Here is a 14,327-nt window from a genome sequence, read left to right on the forward strand (position 1 = left end):
TGAGCTGATGTGGAAAGATTTCCAAATGCATTATTAATTGAAAACATTGAAATATAAGACAATATGAACAGTTTGATATTACCAATACAAATAAAAGGATATGTCTTAACCATACACACACACAGGCACACATACTCACACCGTGTATGTATATTAGTCAGTGTCCTTTCATGAGGTTAAAAAAAAAAAAAGAACATTTGAGGTATTCAAACTGAGGAGATTTAATACAGGGCGTGTTAAAAATTGCACAGCCTAACTGGGAAGGTGAGTTTACCCAAAACCAACTTTAGGAAACCGCTAACACCTGATGGAACAAAAGAAAAATATATTTAAACAAGAGTCCATAGTTGCTGTGGTATTAAGGCTGCTAGAGGATCTGTCTAGGATAAATTCTAAATACTGTGCGTTCCAACCACAGTATCTCTTTCATGTGCTTTCTTTGGGTTCCCATTAGGCTGAGGGATGGCCTTAAAATGGCAGTCTACTGGTATTCTTATTATACATTTAATGGGATTAGTAAATTGTGTTGAGGGGAGGGATCTTAATGTCAGTCCTTTGGTTTGTTTGTTTGTTTTTAGATACACTCTTTTTGTTTGGTAAATGTTGAATGTCAGCAAGAAAGACCTAACTTTTGCTTAACTTGGGGTCACCAAGGTTAGGGCAGTGGGGGTGAGGAGAATGGGGGAAGAGCCTGATATATTATTAAAGATAAGATAATTTATAATGATAATCTACCAATGGTTTTATTTTAACCTATCAGAAAAATCTATTTACAACTGCATGAGGAATGTGTTGGGTTTTTTAGATTTCCAAATAGAGATGTGTAGTATATCTTTAAGAGACAAGTGTGTTACCTCTTTATAATAGTTGAATCTATTTCATCATGAGGCGAGAAGTTCTTTGTATCTGATGCTCCTTGGGCACTACTTCAGTTCTCTCGGCCTCACCTATCTCTTATTCCAGCCCCTAGTGTGTTGCACGACCAATTCTAGGCATGCTCATTTTCCTGCAAACACAACCAGACAGGCACAGGCTCCCTACCCTAGGCTTCACTGTTGATATGAAGCAGGGACATAGTGGGAACCCACAACATGCAACAGCCTGCAAAGGCAGGGGCAAACCTTTGATGGATTGGAGCCTATCGATAAATGATTTTCCTGCCTTTTCCCCTGGCTAGGCAGCCCTGGGTTTCACAAGGCAAATCACCAGCCAGGACTGCATCTTTCTATTGGCTCTCCCCACTTGCCTGCTTTGCTCCCCTGTCCTTCACTCCTGCTTTCTAAATCACACTCCTAGGTGACTTTCTTGAACTTAAGCATTTGCTTGAGGCTTTGCTTTACGGGGAGCCCAGGCAAGAGAGCCTCCAATATGCAATAACGTGGCTCTGATGATGGTCCAATTCAGTGACTGCTGGGAGAAAAATGCATGGAGGATCCTATTATAGCCAAATGAACAAGGCCACGACCTGAGTTGGAGGACAGTGTTACGATTTTCGTGGAATACAGCAAAGTGGAAAAATCCACAAGTAGGAGGAACAACTGAAACCAGAGACTCGGATGCTCTCAGGGCTCTCTCCGCGTATCTCATCTGCTTTCTTTCTGTCTCTGTCTCTCTCAGACAGCGTCATCGGTTTCTCCGGTTCACCTGGAAAGGACATGCCCAGTGCTGAGGTTGGTGGCGGGAGGAGGGGGGCACCCCCCCCTCCTTTTCCTGCTTCCGTGGGAGGCTCTGCTAATAAGTAACACTCCCTGCCTTTCCCTGCAGCCTGAATCCCCAGTGTCTCCCCAGAAAATGTGGGATTTATTTGATTTGTAAGTTTGGGGAAAGGGATTGAATCTATGTGACTCAGCTGCATCCTTCCTCCTTTCTTTTTGCAATCAGCCAGCCTGTAGGGAGCTCCTCCAAGCAATACGTTTTAAAGGATTAGACACCCATGGAGGGAGCCAGCTCGCACGCAGCTGGGCCTGTGACTGGGAGGGTAATTCTCTTTAATTTAGGGGTCGAACATAAGCAGGCCTGTGTATCACATACTCTGCTAAGATTTCCAGGCTGGCTTTGATCAGTAATAAATATATCTTGATCCCTAAGTGTCTGCGTCCGCATCTATTTCCCAAATGGTTCTGAGCTTGGGGTGGATATGTTTTATATATTGATTCTCTTGAAACCCCACAGCCACCAACATCCCTCCGGCTTTTATATTTTACAATATTTACACTCCGAGAGAGATGGTTCGGACGGTTAAGCCAAATCTCCATCCCACCACAGCCGCACCGCCACAGTGGACATAGCCATGTAGACGCCGTCGAGTGTCCCCGAGGTCCTGGGCAGGACTGGCCAGCAGGGACGGTATACAGGTATGCGAGGAATTCGCAGATGACGTTACCGCTCCGTCATCTGCAAGATGCACACAAGTGTGCGAGGGCAACGCTTACCCTACCGGAGTCAGCACTGAACCTGACGCTGGATCCTGAATAGCTTCAGCCATCGGCCTAAGAGGATGACCTGTGACTATTAAGGCAGCTAGGTTGTGTAGGGCAAAACCTGTAACATGGCTGATCCAGTTGCAGCCGGGAAGATGGCGTGGGAGATGAGATAGTGCTCAAAAGCAGAAGGGCTTTGAGGTCCCAGATTTAGAGATGTCTGCTCTTCCTCAACGAGTTATCCCAAAGTTTTGTCTCTGTCCTGTCTCCCCACCATATCTTCAGGTTGCCCTTCTTTGCTCACGACATCTTAATAGAAAGAACAGAGGCTGATGTGAATTACGAAAGTTTACTCTGCTTCCACACAACAAACATCTGCTTCTACCCATCCCTTACCTTCCTCCCTCCTGTCTCCGCGGGAAAGGTGTCCTTCCTCCAGGCCATGCCATCTAGGCGGTGTGACAGTACACTGTTGGGCTTGGGAATCAAAAGCCCTAGATGTCAATCTGGGCTCCACCATTTCCTAGCCTTATGACATTATCTTTCTGTGCCCCCCACACCTCATCTGTCAAACTCAGCCAAAAATAGTAGTAACAACTCAGAGGGTGGAGTTGAAGATTAAATGAAAGAATGGACACAGAGCACCTTCCCCGGAGCCTAGTGTGAAATAGGAATAGCAGTTTCTCACCACGTTATGACCACCAACAACATCCCTGTCACTAATTCAAAGGCTACGTTTCACCTTTATCTTCCTTGACCTGCCTGAGGTGTCTGACGGTGTTGGCCTCTCTCTCTTTAACTGTCTCTCTTCTGTTGACGTCCACTTTACCACTTTCTCGTGGCTTTCACTCCATACCTCTAACCATAGGCTCTCAATCCGTCATAGAGTTCTCTCTCTATGCCTGCCATTTAAACATCAAGGCTCTGCCCGTGACCCTCTTCTCTCGCTACTTCACATACTATCCCTTCATGATCTTACTTATACCCACATTCTTGGGTAACCCCTGAGGGTGAGTGTATGTAAATCTGTATTTCTAACCCTCACCTCTCCCCTGAGCTCAGAGATCTTTAATGTATGGCCAGATGTACCCAGCGCTTAGACTCAAGAGTGCTTTTATAAATGCAATAAGGCAAGTAGCTAATGGACTCATGTTTTAAACATCCAGCTACCTGCCTGTATGTTCTACAGACACTTAGACATTCCATGTACAAAGCAAATTTATCGTATTCCTCACCATACAGGTGGGTTCTCTATCCCTCCCCCTGTACCACCTACTTTGTCACCCTAACCAGAAACTTCTTTCTCCCTTTTACTTCAATTAAAACACTATTTGTCCTTAACAAGTCTTGTCAGTCTACTGCCTAAAACTCATTGGATTTATCTCTTTCTTTTTTTTTTTTTTAAGATTTATTTATTTATTTATTTGACAGAGAGAGAGCACAAGCAGGGGCAGTGGCAGGGGCAGGGAGAGAGAGAGAGGCAGATTCCCCGCTGAGCAGGGAGCCCGACAGAGGATTTGATCCCAGCACCCTGGGATCATGACCTGAACCGAAGGCAGACGCTTAACCGACTGAGCCACCCAGGCGCCCCTTGGATTTATCTCTTTCTATTCCTTCACGTTATCCCAGCCAACCAAAACACTTGCACTTCTCCATGTGCGCTATCTCCCTCTTTAGTTCAAGCTCCTCTGTGTATTAGAACACCCTTTTCTCTTTTGCTTGCTCCTACTCTTTCTTTGAGATTTAGCTGAGACCTCGTTTCCACTAGGAAGCCTCCTATTCCTCCCCCAAGATCAAATTAGGAGCCCCTGACGCTCTCTGCGGCAGATAACCTGTGGCACACTGTGCCACATCCACTTGGCCTCCCTGGGGACGGCTCCATGCTCCTCTCTGAAGTGTCTCTGCACTTCGCTGCCTTGGAGCTTTCTCTGAATCCACAGGAAACTGTTCAGCCTAGTTGCAGGAGCAACGTGGAAGTGTGGCAGAAGCTAATGCCCGCCGAGTCAGCTTCTCATTAATAGGGGACGGGAACCGGTAGATCGTCCAAGGGGTGATCCGAGGTCCTTTCTACATAGTTTTTCAGAGGGCCTCCAGTGGGCCTGTAGCCCGAGTTATCATAGCTCACTGCTGTTCTTTATTAGCTTTTCTCTTTCTTGCTCACTCTCCACACTTTCTCATCCCTGCTTCCTGGCGAGATCACCAAATAAATGACCTGTCCCAAATATTTCTCTTAGGCTCTGGTTTAGGAGGGTGGAGGTACCCAAATTCAGACGTGCTCTAAGAGTATCCAGTGTCTACCTCTGCCATCACATTTATTATATTGAATTATCATTGCTGCTTTACCTTAATCATCTTTGCATCTTTAATGCCAGTGCCCTGACATAGGGCCTGGATTAAAACAGACATTAAGTAAAATATGTAAAAGCAGATGGGGTGGGGGATGCCTGGGTGGCACAGTCTGTTAAGTGTCTGCCTTCAGCTTAGGTCCCGATCCTAGGGGTCCTGGGATGGGGTCCTGCTTCGCATCCAGCTTCCTGCTCAGCGGGGAGCCTGCTTCTCCCTCTGTCTGCCGCTCCCCCCACCTTGTGCGCACGCTCTCTCTCTCTCTCTCTGACAAATAAATAAATAAAAATCTTAATAAAAAAAAAAAGCAGATGGGGTGGAGGGTGGAGGAGAGAGGGGAGAGAGAGAGAGACAGAGGAGAAAGAACTATGGAAGAAAGGGAGGAAGACAGACCTCTGGCCACCGTTGCTTTTCTTGGTGCTGGCTTTTCCTACTGTTGCACATTTCATCTTGTGAAAGTACAACATTTGAAGAGCACATTGCAAATGTAGAATATTATTGAAAAATCATCTGCAAAGGAAGACCCAGACCCAGGGTGGGTTTTTAGCTTGTTTTTTCCATTCATGTTGAGGTGATGAGACTAATCCCTCCTTGGCACTGTGATACACTGTCTCAGACTTGCTGCGAACAAAACAGAACAGTGGTTCTTCGGGGGCTACGATTAGAATAAAGTACCTGTGACACACTGATGAAGATGGAATCCACAGAGGCGCCACCACCGCACGGTTTTCAACTTCCTCGGGACGTTTGTGAGCAAGATGGAGTATGGGTGACGGAAGCCGAAGTCGGCTGGGTTCGGGGGTATTAACCGCCCCCCCCCCCCCCCGTGAGTCCTTTACTGGAATTTCACAGATGATTTCTTCAAAACAACTTTAAAGAGAGCAAGCTTCGCTAGTGAATAATGTGATAACCTAGCATATAATTATTTATGAAGTTCTCACAGTGGCACCTAGACACTTCAGAGATATTGATGCATGGCCTGGATGCATCCAGAGCTTTATCAGACTCAGGGTGCATTTACAAATGTAATAAAGGCAGATGTTTAATGGAGTCACATTTTTAAAAAAATAACTCACTGCCAAGGCACTTGCAAATGTCGTTTTATACTACCCCAATACCAATCTCAGGAGAAATGATAGTAATAGAGCATAAATAAGTGGGCTTTAAGTTCTTGGTCTCCGCAGGGGATTAGTGCCAGGAAACAAAATGGTAATTTAGGAGAAGTAAGAATTAGTCATAGCACATGCATATATTTCTCTTTTGATTTATTTCCTTTTGCCTTTTAATTTTTAATAATTTGTAACTTAATTTTCCTTTCTTCCATTTTAATGTTTTTCATTCCGCTATTCTTTCTCCAGAAGTTCTTTTGTTTCTATTCAGAAAATCTAGATAGCTGGGGCTCTTTGGCACAAATCATTTCCTTTTAAACCGATCTATGAGGTTAACAGATACCCCTTTCCTAGCTGATTTCACTGAGGCAGACTATCTGTAGAGAAGGATTTTCGCACAAAATGAATGTTTTAAAAACTTAAAATACATCTGTATTCGGATCTGTGATCTATAAACAGCAGAAAACCTGCCATTTCCCCCCTGTTATCTCTGTTTTACAAAGCTTTGTGTGGCCCATCTTGGGAAGCTATCTCAATTCTTCCCCTTCAAGCAAATTTACCTTCACATAGTATGCAGCCTTTGGATTTTTCTGACTTTACCCACAGATGTCACCCCAGAAATGATGCATACCACTCAGCTCAATTTGCATCATTACACAAAAGGGACTCTCCTTGGAAACCTTTTATGTGCTTCTAAAACATAATAGCATTTCAAAAGAATGTGTTCTTTTTAAGATAATAACTGCTGTTAACTCCCCCACTAGATCTTGCTGAAGTATTTGACAATTAACCCAGCTTACCACTGGCTTGAAATGATTTGACAGTGATTTAACTCTTTGTGGAAATGGTTCTCTTTCACTTACTACTAAGCATTTTTTTTTTTTTGCTTCGCTTTGCTTTTCAATGTATTTTAGCGCATTTAAATTTCATCTCTGTTCTTCTACGCTTATCCTTTGTAGTACAAATCCATTTTTAGTTGTGTGTGTTTGTGGTTCTTAAAATCATACAGAATCGTGTTATGGGCTGAATTGTGTGACAGTTCCCCTGCCCCCCCCCCCCCCCCCCACCGGCCCAGACAATTCATATGTCGAAGCTGTAACCTCCAGTACCTCAGAATGTGACTGTATTCACAGTTAGGGTGTTTCAAGGGGTGATGAAGGTAATCTGAGGTCATACAGGTGGGCCCTAATCCAATCTGACTGGTGCCCTTACAAGAAGAGGAAATGCGGACACACACCGAGACATGAGGAATGCTCACACCCAGAGAAAATACCACGTGAGGACACAGCAGGGAGGCAGCCTTCTCTCTGCAAGCCCAGTGGAGAGGCCTCCGAGGAAACCAAACCTGCCAATACTTGGATCATGGACTTCCAACCTCCATAACCTTGAGAAAATACATTTCTATTGTTTAAGCTGCGCAGGCCATGGTATTCTGTTATGGCGGCCCGAGCTGATGAGCACACATGGATTCCAAGTGGTCACTGTAGCTTTGGCTTGAAGCTCTTCAGTGTCAGGGAAGGTATCACTCTTCACTACTTATTCTATTTAGGGCAACCCTTGAGGAAAGTATTTCCTCCTCTTCTGAGTAATTATGATTTCCTGCAATAATTCTACTGCCTGAAACAACATCATGATGCACAAAGGGCTACCCGAATCTCCACAGAAACCCGGTGCTTTCAAAATACAATTATAATAAATTGATTAAAAATGGCCTTAAGCGTTTGAATTGTCAGGGAATGCCTCTGAACTCCTCTAACTATCTACACAGACTTAGTTGGTGAACCCAGACTCCTCTGTCTCCACAGCATGAAGGCTGCTGGTCCCTTCCTAGTTCTCTCATTCTATGCTGCCTTGACCACCATCTTGCTGTCTTCCTGCCTGTAGCTTTCAGTCATAACTGCAAGAGGTTATTTTGTGAACATTGAGGAGTAAAAAACTCTGTGGGCTGATCACCCACTTACTACCCCCTTGACCATTTTTATTTGGCGAGATTAAATGATGATGAATAATGAAGCCTGCCTTAAAGAGAAAAATAAGACACCTAGAGACAGTTTAGGAGCATCAGATGGGGAAGACAAATGCTTTGCCTCACCCAGGATTTGTGTGTTCCCCTAACCCCTAAAAGACTGTTTCTGCCCCTGCCACTGATGGTCCACTCGGATCATAGCAGCCTGGTGATGATTTTAAATTCTAATCATATTTGCACAGCCATCTCTCCCCACCTCACTCAGGGTGAAACCTGAGTCCGTGAAATGGCGCCCTCCTGCCTGGCTCCCCGTGAACTCTATGACCAGTGTAGCCTCCTGCTCTCTTCAGATGCCTCAGGCTCCCGCTTTGTGGCTTTTGTTCTTGTTATTCCCTCAGCTTGGAATTCACTTCTCCCAGGTATCTGTCTGAATTTTGCTCAGATGATACATTTCGTTTTTTTACCGTCCCCAGTCCCACCAGTAAGAAGAATATTGATGATTATAACAATAGTAATAGTAATAACAGCACAGTCTTTCCTGCCATTGTTGAAAGTTTTACAAATGGTATCTCCACTCAGCACTCTGGGAAGAGGCACAATTTAAACTATGTAAGTGCAGGACACCTGGGTGGCTCAGTCAGTTGAGCGTCTGACTCATGATTTCGGCTCAGGTCATGATCTCAGGGTCGTGAGATTGAGCAACGGCTCAGCCTCCATGCTTAGTGGGGAGTCTGGTTGAGATTCTTCATATGCTCTGAGTGCTTTAAGGATGGCGTCTTTAAGATTTATTATAAAGTTCATACATGCTCAGAAACTCAAATAGTGCAGAATTGAAAAGTCCCTGATGTCCCCATCCCTTCTCGTCTACTCCCCGGAGGTGTCCCCTGTTAAATTTCTGAAATACCTTCCTGAATTTATGAACAAGCAGATATTTATACTTGCAGGCATGATTGTTTTCAGGACACCACATTTAGGAGTGCAAAAATATAACTTTAAAAAAAAATCTTAGAACAAGAACAATGACAACAACAAAAAATAACAACTTAATCTTTATTTTGAGTCCCAGTTCTGTCAAGTGGCAGAAAATATTTGTCAATGCAAGAGAAATGCAGGCATTTCAAGGTTTTCTCAGTCAAGTGAGGAGCTTCCTCTTTGCCTGTCTGCCCTGGATTGTTGTGCTAGATGCCAAGGGGATGGGACAGAGGCTTTGCCGAGGAGATGGCCAGCCATCCGTCAGCTGTGAACATGCAGGCATCTGTCGTGGTGCCCACCACCACACCTGGCCCTGAGCTGCTACTGCCTGGCAGTCCTCCATATTGGCATCTGGCACAAGCCAGGTAGCTGAAGCTGCATCTGCTGATGGGGTTGGCTCTTGCTGGCCCAGAGGTCTCAACTGGCTGTTGATTCTTTACGGGAAACCAGAGGCTGCTCGCTGGGCACAGCCAGTGAGTGAAGCTGTCCCAGGCCCATCTGCTTGGCACACCTTATTCCTGTCTCTCCTCTATCCTGTGCCGTCATGACAGCAAAGAAAATTCTGTTGGAGCCCTAGACAGGAAACTGGACCCCCACGCTCTGGGGCTCAGCCCCCAGGTGGGCAGCTTGCTGACGGACCCTCATCACTGTATGGTTCCCACCAGCTCTCCTCTCTGTTTCTCCTTTCTCTCTTGGAATTTTTTATCCAGTTTCAAGCAGGAAAACTGGCTCTTATATCAACATTCATTTTTTCAAAGCTATTGTTTAACGTATTGTCTCTGCCAAGAGTTTCAGAAGGTCTATTTTGAAACTAAAAGCCGAGAATTGATTCTTTTGTTCTCTGTTCCATGTGACCTTGCTCCCCTGTGGCCTGGACTGCCCGGGTGCTGCCTGTCATGGGTGGAGGGGAATGGCCCTGGTGGGGATGGGGGGATAGGAGACGAATCAGAAATACTTTAAAGAATTATCCCACCACATCTATAGATATTCCTTTTTTGCCCACAAGTGCAATCCCTCCATTCTCACTGCTCTATAACTTGCTTTTTCCAGTCAGTGAAATTTCAGGGATATTTTTCCAAATCAGGATATGTATGTTTACCTCATACCTTTTCACAGTTGCATAATATGTCATTGTCTCAATATTTGCTGTTGTTTATTTAATTAGTCCGCTGTTGATGGATATTTAAGTAGTTCCAAGTTTCAGCTTTTCAAACAAAGCAACAATGAGAATACTTATAAGTACATATTTGATTATTTATATGAGATACCCATAGTGTACTTTGCTAGAAATAGAATTGCTATATCACAGAGCATATCCATTTTACAGTTTGGTTCTTATTGCCACACTGTCTCTAAAAATGTGTGCCAATTTACACTCCCACCAAAAACATTTAAGAACATCAATTTCCTACAACATTCATCAGCACTAGGCATTTGTCAAGCTAGAACTTGGTTTCTTTTTGGATTCTTTTTTGTGTAAATTGCTCATTAATTTCCTGAGACTAATTTCTATTAAACATTCTTTTTTCGGGGCACCTGGGTGGCTCAATCATTAAGCGTCTGCTTTCAGCTCAGGTCATGATCCCAGGGTCCTGGGATCCAGCCCCACATCGGGCTCCCTACTCAGTGGGAGGCCTGCTTCTCCCTCTCCCACTCCCCCTGCTTGTGTTCCCTCTCTCGCTGTGTCTCTCTCTGTCAAATAAAAAAAAAAAATCTTTAATTAAAAAACCCTCTTTTTTCTTATTTATTTGTACAAGATCTTTATATGTGAAAGAAATTAAGCCTTTGAATAGTTTTCTTGATTTGCTTTGTTTTTAACTCTGCTTATGTCTTTTTTTTTTCTGTAAATAAGCTTATGTTTGTTAGAGTAAAATCTATGAAATCTCTCAAATCTGTATTTTTCTACCTTTCATGATATCAAGGAACAGTTTACTCCACTCTAATAATAAATGAATATTAATTTATATGTCACTATATTCCTTTCTTGTTTCTCTACTTTAGACTTTATTGGAATTTATTCAGGTGTAAGGTATAAGGTGGGGATATAATGTGATCTTTTTTCAAATGTTTCAGTACCATTTATTGAATATCATATATCTTCTATTGTGTACTTTTCAGGAAGATGCACTAAATTTGGCTATATAATCTAGTCTTAATAATTTTTGGACTATCTAAAATAATCTGGATCAGGGTCTTCTCTTCTTCCTCTTTCCCAATATTTCTGATTATAATTTCTTATAGGTAGAAGTAGTATTTGCTTTTATGTGTGTCTGGCAAGGAGAGGAGCCCAAAACAAATGACACCACTTGGCCTCACCTTCCTCCCAAAGGACCGGAGCTCCTGTGAATGGACACAGACAGATGCTCGCCAGAGAGGGAGGTCCTGCTTGCTAAGGGCTCACAATTTCTGTTAGCAGTGTCAGGCTTGTTGCTAAAGGTGTTCCTAGTAACTTAGCAGGCTGTTCTGTTGGAAGGTTGCAAGACTTCCACAGTGTTGCAACGCTGAGCAAGTTATAGCCAAAATGCTTGCTCTGAAAATGCAGAAAATCCACCCCTTTGGAAGATTGGAGTCCTGAGTCTAATGCACATACCTTCCTCCTTGGCTGACACTTTCTGAGCACAATAAGCAGGTGGTGATGCCCTCTCACCTTTCCCAAGAGTGGGACTGAGCCTCGAGCTCAGCTCCAAATTCCTGTACAGTGACGGTGAAACGCAAGAAATCAGCATGAATGTAAATGTTACATGGAATGTATGAAGATGACAAGTGCTATGGAAAAAAGCAAAGCAGAATCGGGTATGTGGGAGATCCCACGTGCCCGGGGAGGGAAGAGCAGGTTGCAATTCTAAATAGGGCAGTCAGAGTAGGCTTCCTTGAAAAGTGACATTTGAGCAAAAGTTTATAAGAGGCAAAGTTATGAGTCATGAGGGCTTTTGAGTAAAGAACATTCCAGATAGAGGGAGCAGCCCTCGTGAAGGTCCTCAGGTGGGAAATGCCCGGGCATTGAAGGTATAGCAACGAAGAGTAGCATGAATGAGGGGAAGGCACAAGGAGAAAAGGCCAGAGAGGTAAGGAGTGGGGGTGGATGAAGATCATGTGGGCCTTGAAGGCCTACTTTCAAATTAGGGAGCCATCACAACTCATTTTTATTATTATTTTTTTTCATAGTCCAAAAGACTATTAAAAACCCATCTATCTAGCACTAAAATAATTCAAATAATGTATGGAGAGTCAATTAAATTGGGAATTCATGTCGCCCAGTACAAAATAGGATGGGTATTTACAGTGAAAGAATCCAACGTTAAACTATACAATAAATAAGTATACTATTGAGTAAGCTAAACATGTTCAGATGAATAAGCGTGTTATAACCTCATTAAATTAAACCTATTTAAATGAAAACTACTGTTCAAAACTAAAAATATTATTAGGGGTGGAGGAGAAAAAGAAATGGGCAAGATAGAACTCTGCCTGTGGTATATGGCTTTTCTTAACTTCTTTCTCACCGAACAAACAAATAAGTAAATTAAAACAGAAAGAAGGAAATGACAAGAAAAAAATATCTGACGGCATTTTGTCACTTCCTTGGGAACTTTTATTTGCTTATTATTTGAAGAGGCACCATTGTCTGTGACCAGAGCTCAGAACTAGGGATCAGGCTTGTGTAAGTGCTGCTGGATCACTTGGTAGATAGAAGTGCATGACTTCCCTTCCAGGCCTGGGTTTCCTCTCCAGCAAAGTAAAATAACTAACTAACTAACTAACTAAATAAATAAATAACTCTCTAGGACACAGTGCTTAAACATTGATAGCCTAAAATTTTTTTGGTGAAAGATTTGAAAAAATTAAGAAAAAAGTTTATTTCTATCAAATTATAAATCTTTCTGATGATTAATGCTGATTTAATTTATTCAGCAAATAGTTATCAAGCGATAAGGTAGGTGGAAGTAGAAGATGTTGTGAAGAGCCTGAGAGAGTGGGGAGACAGGTAAGGGAACAGAGAAGTATCAGAGAAACAAAGCAAGAGGAGAGTTTCAGGAGGAAGCAGATGTCCAGCAGCTATTACAAAGAGATCAAGTATGTTAATGCTAGAAACTTCTGATGGATTGGCATTTAGGAGGTCATTGGTGAAAGAGTTCATTTATTAAGAATGGTTCTGTTGAGCGTGGTGTTTATAAACACTCTGCCATGGATTTTATCGTTCTACTGATCTTTGTCTGTTGAAATACCTAGAGTGATTTCTGTGTTCCTACCTGGCCTCTCGTGAATATGCAGGGCACGTCAGCTAGGTCCTGGCTGAAGTCTGAATTCACTGGGTAGGTGGAGATGGGTGGTACTTCCTATCCCTGCTCACCTCTGTGTGCATCACTGACTTGATTGGAAGCCAGGAGCCTCCTGGGGAGAAATGAAATCTTGCTGAGTTGTAGACACAGATGTTGACACGTGGAGAACTGACGTGTGAGTGAATCACGAGGGTAGGGCCTGTGACAAGAGGTGATAAATGACTAGAAGAACATGGACCCTGGGGCAGAGAGCCCATCATAAAAGGAGTCAGGTGCCATGAGGAAGAGAGTTCGAGAGTCAAAAGAGAGTAGTGGCCACAACATGAATGAGTCTCAACCGAGCCAGAGAGTTTGTGCCCTGAAGGAAAAAAGCTGTATGTAAACCAAAAGAGGGACCTTAACAAACTCTGGAATGCCTCTACCCCCAGATAATTTACCGTATGATCCCTTTTCAGACCTCACTCAGGTGGAAGGGAGCTGCCATTCACTCACATATGCCAATTTCTCCTAACACCATGAGCTTTGAGAAGATCTGCACCTTGGAAGGGCAAGGGCAATGTCATCCGCAGAGCCTGACAATAAGCAAAGGTGACAACAACTTGGACTGATCGCACCTGCCTGGAAGTACCTTCTGGGGACCCCCAAAACTTTGGGAGAGCCAAGCAGTATCTTGTAAGAAGCCAGAATCAATGTAATTTAGGTTACAAAGGGAAGACAATGTATCTCACTTCTAGGGAGGGAAAGATTTTTGAGACCTGAAAAAAGGGAAGAATTCTCTATTTTATATCATGGAAGTTTTATATTTGGAATTTTCACTTAGATTTAAAAATTAGTGTGCAAACTGCATATGATAGTCTCTAATCACTTTCACATTAGTTATTGTAGATCTTTCCTTATTTTAGATTTTTAAATTTGGTTTCTCTCTCATTTCGTCAAGTTATGCCCGTGGTTAAATAATTTGGTAACACCAAAAACCAGCTCTTGCTTCAGTTTATCAATAAAATTGCTTTCCGAAGTTCCCAAGATGTTTTGTCTTTATTTTTTCATAAAAATCAAGCTTTTCTCCCCCCACCTCTCCTTTGTTTCTCTGTGTTTTCCCAAATTCTTTTGATATAAGAAAAGAAGGAATTTAACATTTATTGAGTGCCCTATGTATGAAGTTTGAGTATATAGATCAAGATTATGTTTATCTTTTAGTATTATTTTCAAACTTTAAATTTGGTTCAGAAACAATTTT

General features: G+C 43.0%; 1 long non-coding RNA gene across 1 annotated transcript in view; it reads left to right on the plus strand.

Annotated features, from left to right (window-relative positions):
• Positions 1-14,108, plus strand: part of LOC118525228 (uncharacterized) — a 56,493-nt gene extending 42,385 nt beyond the window's left edge. The window contains exon 5 of the long non-coding RNA XR_013446941.1: positions 13,546-14,108. This is a non-coding gene — a long non-coding RNA (uncharacterized LOC118525228). The remainder of the gene's footprint in view (positions 1-13,545) is intronic.
• Positions 14,109-14,327: the final 219 nt, after the last annotated feature.

The sequence above is a fragment of the Halichoerus grypus genome, chromosome 4 (assembly GCF_964656455.1).
Source record: "Halichoerus grypus chromosome 4, mHalGry1.hap1.1, whole genome shotgun sequence".
NCBI lineage: Eukaryota > Metazoa > Chordata > Mammalia > Carnivora > Phocidae > Halichoerus > Halichoerus grypus.